At 46.5% G+C, this 9,462-nt stretch overlaps 1 pseudogene; it reads right to left on the bottom strand.

Moving 5' to 3' along the window:
- Window positions 1-601: 601 nt before the first annotated feature.
- On the bottom strand, window positions 602-8,385 carry LOC116560382 (annotated as a pseudogene).
- Window positions 8,386-9,462: the final 1,077 nt, after the last annotated feature.

Genomic DNA, 9,462 nt, shown 5'->3' on the forward strand with positions numbered 1-9,462 from the left:
GATTGCAGGCATGCGCCACCATGCCCGGCTAATTTTGTATTTTTAGTAGAGACGGGGTTTCTCCATGTTGGTCAGGCTGGTCTCGAACTGCCAACCTCAGGTGACCCACACACCTTGGCCTCCCAAAGTGCTGGGATTACAGTTGTGAGCCACTGCACCCAGCCAGGAATTATTTTCTATTGATTTCACCTGTCCCTTAATGTTGCTGTGAAAGACTCATATAATATACAAAGAACTTGAGAAATTCTAGGTGCTCAGTGAAAGTAATATACCTTGCAATGAAGCATATTCAAACTTGTTCTTAAAAGATAAAATACTGACCAGGAGCCCTGGCTCATGCCTGTAATCCCCATGCTTTGGGAGACCAAGGTCTCAAGAAGGACCGCTTGAGACCAGGAATTCAAGACCAGACTGAGCAACACAGAACAAGACCCTACCTCTACAAAAGTAAAAATAAAAAATATTAGCCACTCATGGTGTCATGTGCCTATACTCCCAGCTGCTTGGGAGGCTGAGGCAGGAGGATCTCTTGAGCCCACAACTGCACTCCAGCCTGGGTAACTGAGCAAGACCCTGACTGTAAATGTTTTTTTTTTAGATCATAAAAACTTCCTCTTTAATCAAGGTTTATAACATGAACAGAGTTCTTGAATAAAATGGAAAGTTTCCAGTACGCTGAAACATAAATCCACAAGTCACCATACATACAACACCCGGCAGAAAAAAACAAAAACAAGTTTACACTATCCCTGTAACAGCCATGGTCGTAATCTCAGATGCTTCCTCCATCTGCCAAGTGTGTTCTGGATACACAGCATACTGTGGCTTCTGGGGACACACTCAGCTGAGGCTGTGGGTCCACAGAGCACTTATCAGGCTGGGCTATGGTGGTGGTGGCTCTACTCAAGAAGCAAAGCAGTTACCAGCACATTCAAACAGCGTATTGAACATCTTTTAAATATCAAAGTGAGAAACAAGAAGGCAACACAAGAATGTCATCAGAAAGATGTTAGGAAGTAAGGACAGCTGTGTAAATCTTGAGGCTGAAAAGTGGCTTGCCAGCTTCATTTCTTCGGCTTCTTGGGTAGTGGGCGCCAGAACAGTAAGATGTGAGGTTCTGGTTCATGGATCATATAATGGACCCAACGCTGACTCTGTTGAACACCGAGATTCCTCCATTCAGATTCAGACATCAAATGGGTTTTAGGGACCAGCTTGGCTATGTCCTTGGGCAGCATGACATGCCGATACTCAAACTCCTCCTCGTTGTATTTGTCCGAATAGTAAATTTGTCTGCGCGATATGATCGCTCCGTCTGCTAGGCTTCAGCCCCGTGCCACCAACCTTCAAGCAACTCCATTTTTTTTTTTTTTTTTTTAAAAACACTCTTGCTCTGTCTCACTGCAACTTCCACCCCACCCCCACCAGGTTCAAGCAATTCTCCTGCCTCAGCCTCCCGAGTAGCTAGGATTATAGGCATGTATCACCACACCTGGCTAATTTTTGTATTTTTAGTAGAGGCAGGGTTTTGCCATGTTGGCAAGGCTGGTCTGGCACCATTGCATTCCAGCCTGGGCAAGAGTGAAACTCTGTCTCAAAAAAAAAAAAAAAAAAATTCGTCATGTTTATATTTGTTTTTTTTTTCAAAAGAACTTTAGAATAATTTTGTCAAATTCTAGAAAAATGGAATTGGAAGGGGAAATTGAATTTAATTTCCACACCTGTTTGGGGACATATTTGTTTTGTATGGCTGATGTAACAATTACCACAAACCTGGTGGCTTAAAACAACACAAATTTCTTCTCTCACAGTTCTCAAGGCCAAAAGTCTGAAATCAGTGTCACTGAACTGAAATCCAGGTGTCAGCAGGAGTGTGCACCCTGTGGAGACTTTCGGGCAGAATGTGCTCGTTGCATCTTTGTTTCTGGTGGTTGCTAGCATGCAGTACTTGACTGACAGCTGCATCGCTCCAATCTCAGTGGTCACGTTGCTGTCACAGAGATCCCCACTATATCACCTCACCTCAGAGCTTAGCCTGACTGGTCCTCCACCTTGCCTGGCTCAAGACTTGGGTTAGTAACACAGAGTGGATCAGCTCTCTGAGGCATACTCATTAACCCAGCTCTCAGACACTGCTGGGTGTGAAGAGATAATATTTTGATCTCCTAGTCTATGCTTTTTTTTTTTTTTTCTCTCAGTGTTTCCTGTTACCTTGTGACCCTCCCTCCCCTTGGGATGGCTGGACCATGAGGCATCTTTCGGCTCCAGGCACCACTATGTAGCAGAATGCAAAGAACAGAAGACTAAGGACTTGGATCAGTCAGAATTAGTCTCTTGGGCCAGGTGCTGTGGCTCACACCTGTAATCAGCACTTCGGGAGCCTGAGGCAGGCAGATCACCTGAGGTCAGGAGTTTGAGACCAGCCTGGTCAACATGATGAAACCCCATCTCTACTAAAAATACAAAAAAATTAGCTGGGCATGGTGGCAGTTTCCTGTAATCTTGGCTACTTTGGACGGCTGAGACAGGAAAATCACTTGAACCCAGGAGGCAGAGGTTACAGTGAGCTGAGATTGTGCCATTGTACTCCAGCCTTGGCAACAAGAGCAAAACTCTGTCTCAAAAAGTAAAATACAAATACAAAAAACCTTGCCCAGCATGGTGGCATGAGTACCTGTAATCCCAGCTACTCAGGAGGCTGAGGCAGGAGAATTGCTTGAACCTGGGAGGCAGAGCTTGCAGTGAGCCAAGATTGTGCCACTGCACTCCAGCCTGGACAAGAAGGAAAACTCTGTCTCAAAAAAAAAAAAAAAAAAGCATTAGTCTCTTCACCCCACTCCCCATCAAGTTTTCCCAGACTGGAAAATGCATGCTGTCTTGCAGCAGGGTCCTGGGCATCTTTGAGGCCCTGCACTTACCTCTGAAGTATCTCCATGTCCAAGGGAGAACAACAATAAATAGCAAATAAAAACACCATGACAGGTTGAGAGAGAGACTGTAGAAAAAAAGAAAGAGCTTTTTTCCTCCTTTTATTAGAAAGGGGCCCATATTTTCATTTTCTCCTGGGCCCTAAAAATTAAGTAGCCAATCCTACTGGCAGACAAAATGTTCCTGAAGGAGTTAGCCAGAAGTCTAAGAATATTCTGGGGGTGTTATGGCTTAAGTATGTCAGCCCTGTCCAAATGTAGAACAATGCTGGGGGCTATTTCAAGCCACGTGAAATGTCAACACCTGTGGTAAAGGACTATTAGCAAAGCTAATGTGCAGAGTCTGCACACATGACAAGGAAAAAGTCAACGTGCTAGGAGAGGTTTGTTGGCTGTTCAGCTTTATCTGGAAGAGGAAAAAGGTGGGCAGAAAAGGCTGGCTAGTTCCTCCTTGAAGCAAGAACTCAGCTATTTTCTCCAGATAGTCTGTGGTCAGATCTAACAATGAAAACTTTAGGAAATATTGATTTAAAAAGAGAAGGGATCCTCCCACATCTCCTTCAGTATTAGGTGCTACCAAATTCTGGCTGTTGACCTGTTACTCAACACTAACAACAACAAAACAATGTCTTTTGTTTATTTTTATGTCTGATTCCAAGGAGAGTTGAACTTATTTAAAGTGGATCTTGCTTTAAAAAAATTACTTCAGATGTTTGTTTCTTTTGAATTTTCCATGGGTATTCATTTTCTTATTTATTTGCTAGCACTTCCTACATAGCAAGAATAACAACATTTTGTTTTCATATGTGTTACAAATAGGTTTTCCTGGTTCGTCTATTGTTTTTTAACCTTGCGCATTTGGAATATCTCCAAGTCACATCATCTGATGGGAATGGAGGTCATCCTAACAGTGATACTGCAATGTCATAATTCAGTAACCACCAAATTTACTGCTAATAATCGCCCACATTTACTGAACATGTACTGTATGCTTCATGTGCCATTAATCCACAAAATTACCCTATGAAGTAGGTACTATTTTTAGTTTCATTTTATGGATGAAGAAACAGAAATAGGAGAAGCTAAGTAATGTGCCTAGTCACACAGCCTAGTAAGGGATGGAATGTGGGGCTTGACCCCAGCCCTGTCTGACTCCTAAGTCCAGGTTCCAACCCTGCACTGTCCAGTACAGTGGCTGTAGGTAGCTAGAGAACACTTGAAATGTAGCCAGCCTGATTTCAGAGACCAGGTGTCAAAAAAAAGAATGTGAGACGCCTCATTATTATTATTTTTTTGATGGGGTCTTGCTTTGTCGCTCAGGCTGGAGAACAGTAGCATGAACACAGCTTGCTGCAGTCTCAACTATCTGGGCTCAAGAGGTGTTCCCACCTCAGCCTCCTGAGTAACTGGAACCACAGGTGTGTGCCACCATGTCCAGCCTTTCATTATTAGTTTAAAAATTGGCCAGGTGCAGTGGCTCACGCCTGTAATCCCAGCACTTTGGGAGGCTGAGGCAGGCAGATCACCTGAGGTCAGGAGTTTGAGACCAACCTGACCAACATGGAGAAACCCTGTCTCTACTAAAAATACAAAAATTACCCACATATGGTGGTGTGCCTATAATCCCAGGGACTCAAGAGGCTGAGGCAGGAGAATCACTTGAAACCAGGAGGTGGAGTTTGCAGTGAGCCAAGATCCTGCCACTACATTCCAGCCTGGGCAACAGAGCAAGACTCCATCTCAAAAAGAAAAAAAATGTGGCTACTGAAAAATTTTTAACGTGATTCCCTTTATATTTTTATTGACAGTATCTTCTATCCACCTTCCTACATAATCACCATTCACTTAGATGAAGACAGACTGTGTGATCGCCTGAGTGTTCTCCAGTTATATCACAGTGCTTGCTCCTTTTAAATCTGTTGATAGAATGTTGTCTGCAGGTATGGCTGCTGTTGTCTTTTCCCTGTCTTTACTTCCTTCACAATCGGCTGCCATCCAAGGAGCCAAGGAAGCCTAGAGCTCTCAGGAGCAGTCCTTTGAGCTAGTGTAGAGGCACTCAAAATAGTCTGGCGTTTGACATAATGACGTAGGCTTTCCTACAGTATTGCCTGTAACAAAACTAGGCTGTCCCAAACCTCTGGTAATAGAATTGTTTACCTTTATACCATGAAGGTTGTTACAAAGGAAAGCACCAAAATCTGCATGTGGCCTGTGCCGAGGCAGACTTCGAGGGGTTTTTGCCATAAGGCCTCAAGTTCTTATGAGGTTGTCCAAAACAAAGAAACATGTCATCAGGGCCTATGGTGGTTCCATGTGTGCTAACTGTGTTTGTGACAGGATCAAGCATGCTTTCCTTATCGAGGAGTAGAAAATCGTTGTGAAAGTGTTGAAGTTGAAAGCACAGAGTCAGAAAGCTAAATAAAAAATGAAACTTTTTTGAGTAATCTGTTGATAAACTGAAACCTCCTTGTTTTCTGGTTTTGGTTCTCTTACATGAATTGAAATCATTTCAGGATCTCACTGTCTTGAACATGCTCAGTTCCATCCACTCTTCCTCACAGATGATTTCTCATAGGACCAAATTTTGTCTTCCTTGTTGTCCACATCTCAGTATTCTCCAGATTATGGCTATCTCTTTTTTTTTTTTTTTTTTTTTTGAGGCGGAGTCTTGCTCTAATGCCAGGATAGAGTGCAGTGGCGAGACCTCAGCTCACTGCAACCTGTGCCTCCTGGGTTTAAGCAATTCTTGAGCCTCAGCCTCCCAAGTAGCTGGGATTACACTCATGCGCCACTACACCCAGCTGATTTTTATATTTTTAGTAGAAATGGGGTTTCACCATGTTGGTCAGGATGGTCTTACTCTCCTGACCTTGTGATCCACACACCTCAGCCTCCCAAAGTGCTGGGATTATAGACGTGAGCCACCAGGCCCGGCCGATTATGGCTGTCTCTATTCCTCTTGCCTTCCAAGATGAGACCACAGGTGGGGCACAGTGGCTTATGCCTGTAATCCCACCACTTTGGGAAGCCAAGGCAAGCAGATTGCTTGAGCCCAGAAGTTGGAGACCAGCCTGGGCAATGAAGTGAACCCCTTCTCTACCAAAAACAAAAAAAGAAAAGAACAAAGAAAAATAAATTTTAAAGAAAGGGGAGACACAATCCTCCAGAGAGCCATTGCAGATGTCCCAGAAAAGTGATGCTCCAAAGTTCATAAGGACAGAAAATAGAATGGTGGTTGCCAGGAGGTGGATAGAGGGAAATGAGGGAGGAGTTGTTTCATGGGTACAGAGTTTCAGTTTAGGATGATGGAAGAGTTCTACAGATGGATGATGATGGTGATTGCATAACCATGTGATATTTAGTGCCACTAAACTGTACACTTAATTGGTTAAAATAGGAAGTTTTGCCAGGCGTGGTTACTTACACCTGTAATCCTAGCACTTTGGGAGACCAAGGTAGGTAGATTACAGGGTCAGGAGTTTGAGACCAGCCTGGCCAAGACGGTGAAATCCCGTCTCTACTAAAAATACAAAAATTAGTTGGGTATGGTGGTGGTTGCCTGTAGTCCCAGCTACTCAAGAGGCTGAGGTAGGAGAATCGTTTGAAACCGGAAGGTGGAGGCTGCATTGAGCGGAGATCACGCCCACCACAGCACTCCAGCCTGGGTGAAAGAACGAAACTCCCAGAAAAAAAAAGGAAGTTTTATGTTGTATACATTTTACCACAAATACAATTGAAAAAATGAAATTCTCGGCTGGGTGTGGTGGCTCATGCCTGTAATCCCAGCACTTGGGGAGGCCGAGGTGGGTGGCTCAGGAGGTCAGGAGTTCGAGACCAGCCTGCCAAAGATGGTGAAACCCCGTGTCTAATAAAAATACAAAAATTATCCTGGCTGGTGGCAGGCGTTTGTAATCCCAGCTACTTCGGGAGGCTCAGACAGGAGAATTGCCTGCACCCAGGAGGCGGAGGTTGCAGTGAGCCGAGATTGTGCCACTGCACTCCAGCCTGGGTGACAGAGCGAGACTCCATCTCATAAAAAAAAAAAAAAAGAAAAAAAAAGGAAAGATACGAAGTTTTCATACATACTGCAGCTGGAATGAAGCTTGAAAAGATTATGCTAAGCGGTGGGCATGGTGGCTCACAGGCTTGTAATTACACCACTTTGGAAGACTGAGGGGGTAGGATCGTTCGACTTCAGGAGTTGGAGACCATCCTGGGCAACGTGGCAAAACCTCATCTCTATCAAAAATACAAAAATTAGCCAGCCATAGTGGCCTGTGCCTGTAGTCCCAGCTATTCAGAAGGCTGATGTTGGAGGATCGCTTGAAACCGGGAGGTGGATGTTGCAGTGAGCCGAGATGGCACCACTGCACTCTAGCCTGGGCAACGGAGCGAGACCCTGTCTCAATTAAAGGAAAAAAGAAAATAAAAAACGTTATACTAAACAAAATAAGCCTGGCACAAAAGGACGAATGTTGTATGATTCCACTTATACAAAATACCTAGACTAGGTAAATTCATTAGAAAGTGTATCAGAGGTTGGGGAGGATGCTAAGGGGAGGGGTAAAGAAAATAAAAGGGGTGGGAAGCAAATGGCTGGGGGATAGAAGGGCAGTGGGCAGCCGCTTGAGTGCGTGGGCGTCAGGGGCAGACGGGACAGGCGATTCAGGTCCTGCGCGCAGGGGCCCCTGCACTTCCGTCGAACGCAGCTGTCTTTGTTTGGGGCCGCGGCAGCGTGGCAGGAGCGAGGGGCGCCCGGACCCGTCTCCTCCAGCCTTCGCCCTCCGCTACCGCTGCCGGCTCCAGCCTGTCCCTATCTCACCCTCTTTATTTAAAGAGCGGAGAGACTAGAAGTGACTCTGAGCAGCGTGGCTGCGGGCAGGGCCCCTGGGGCGTCCCATGGGCATCATCTTAGCCTCGTGAGCGCGGAGCCCGGGCACGGGGGCAGGGAGGGGGTTTTGGTGTTCTTATGAGAACTTGCTCCGTTTTCTCCGTAAGTAGTAAAGGTTCCCCCGCCACCCTCTTCCTCATTTTCCACCATCCCAATTTACACAAGCATACGTATTTACTTCCGTAATTTCCCCATGCCCATGTAACATCGCGCACACACACACACACACACACACACGCGCGCGCGCGCGTTTGCTTTTGTTTTCCAAAATGGCATCTTCTAGTAGGCGCCTCTCTTTGTGTTGCTTTTCTAGTACACTGTGGAACCCCAAATCCCAGCTGGGATTCACTCTTCTCTAATGGCTGAACATTCATCCGGGGCATGAAGGCAGCGCAGTTCATTTCATCATTCCTTTGTTTCCTCTGTTTTGCCACTAGAAACTGCCGCGATGAATGTCAGTCCCCAGAGCCGGAACAATTCCCGGTTTTCTCCACTTGGGTCTGAGAACCTCTGTCCCTCCAGACCTGCGAGCGCTTTGCCAGGGTGACGGGCGGAAATGTCCCGCATCCGTGCCTGCTGTCCCAGACCCTCCAGCAGACCCCTCTACAGCCCCAGCATTCTCCTAGCCACTTCCCTCCAGCGACCGCAGAAGGCGCTTCCTCCCCCGCAGCGCGAGCCCCAGCTCCTCCAGCGCCCCAGCTCTCCCCGCCCCCCTCCCGACCTTGTTTCATCTGACCCCTCCCCCGCACATACTCAATTTCATCTTCCCAAGGCGCCCACTCTCCACATCCTGAGGAAAAAAGAGCCGGCTGCTGTCCTATGTTATTGGCATACTTCTTTCCTCCCGTACACTACACAACTTGAACAACATTGTTTTTCTTTTTTTGAGACAGGCTCTCGCACTGTCGCCCAGGCTGGACTACAGTGGCACGATGATGGCTTACTGCAGCCTTGACCTCTCTGGGCTCAGGTGATCCTCCTGTCTCAGCTTCCCAAGAAGCTGGGACTACGGCACGTGCCACCACTATCAGCCAATTTTATTATTATTTTTTTAACCACAGGGGCTCACTATGTTGCCCAGGCTGGCTTTGAACCCTGGGCTCAAGGGAACCTCCTGCCTCAGCCTCCCAAAGTGCTGGAATTACAGGCGTGAGCCATCACGCCCCACAGGAAATATTATTCCAAGGAAATGGCACCTGAGTTTGAGATTCATCAGGTTTACTGCAGGGAAGAAGCATTGGCCCGAGTAAGAACCCTACCCTGCCCTTTCCCTGCCTGCTTCTGCCTTCAGCAAATTGTTCCTCACATCTCTGGTTTCCTCCCGAGATGATCCCAAGGCCCTGCTGGCTCTAGCTTCCGTGAGGCTAGAATTACAATTCCAGTCCTCCCCAGCCACGCCCCATCTCTTGCTCCCAGTGCTCGCACTTTCCCTAGTCAGCCACACTTTCCTTTCCCATTCACTGAGCCTGTGGAAAGCTCTCCCTCTTATTCTGAGTATCTAGACCCTAATCACCTTTGAAGACCTGACTTGGCCACGTTTCTTCCCAAAGCTTACAGCATGCCCTCTGTGGAAGGAAACGCTCTGTCCTTGCAAAGCCATTGTCTGTAGCACTTTCTCTGTATCTTACTAATAACATCACCCAC

The sequence above is a fragment of the Sapajus apella genome, unplaced genomic scaffold (assembly GCF_009761245.1).
Source record: "Sapajus apella isolate SASKATOON/1434 unplaced genomic scaffold, GSC_monkey_1.0 scaffold26, whole genome shotgun sequence".
Lineage (NCBI taxonomy): Eukaryota > Metazoa > Chordata > Mammalia > Primates > Cebidae > Sapajus > Sapajus apella.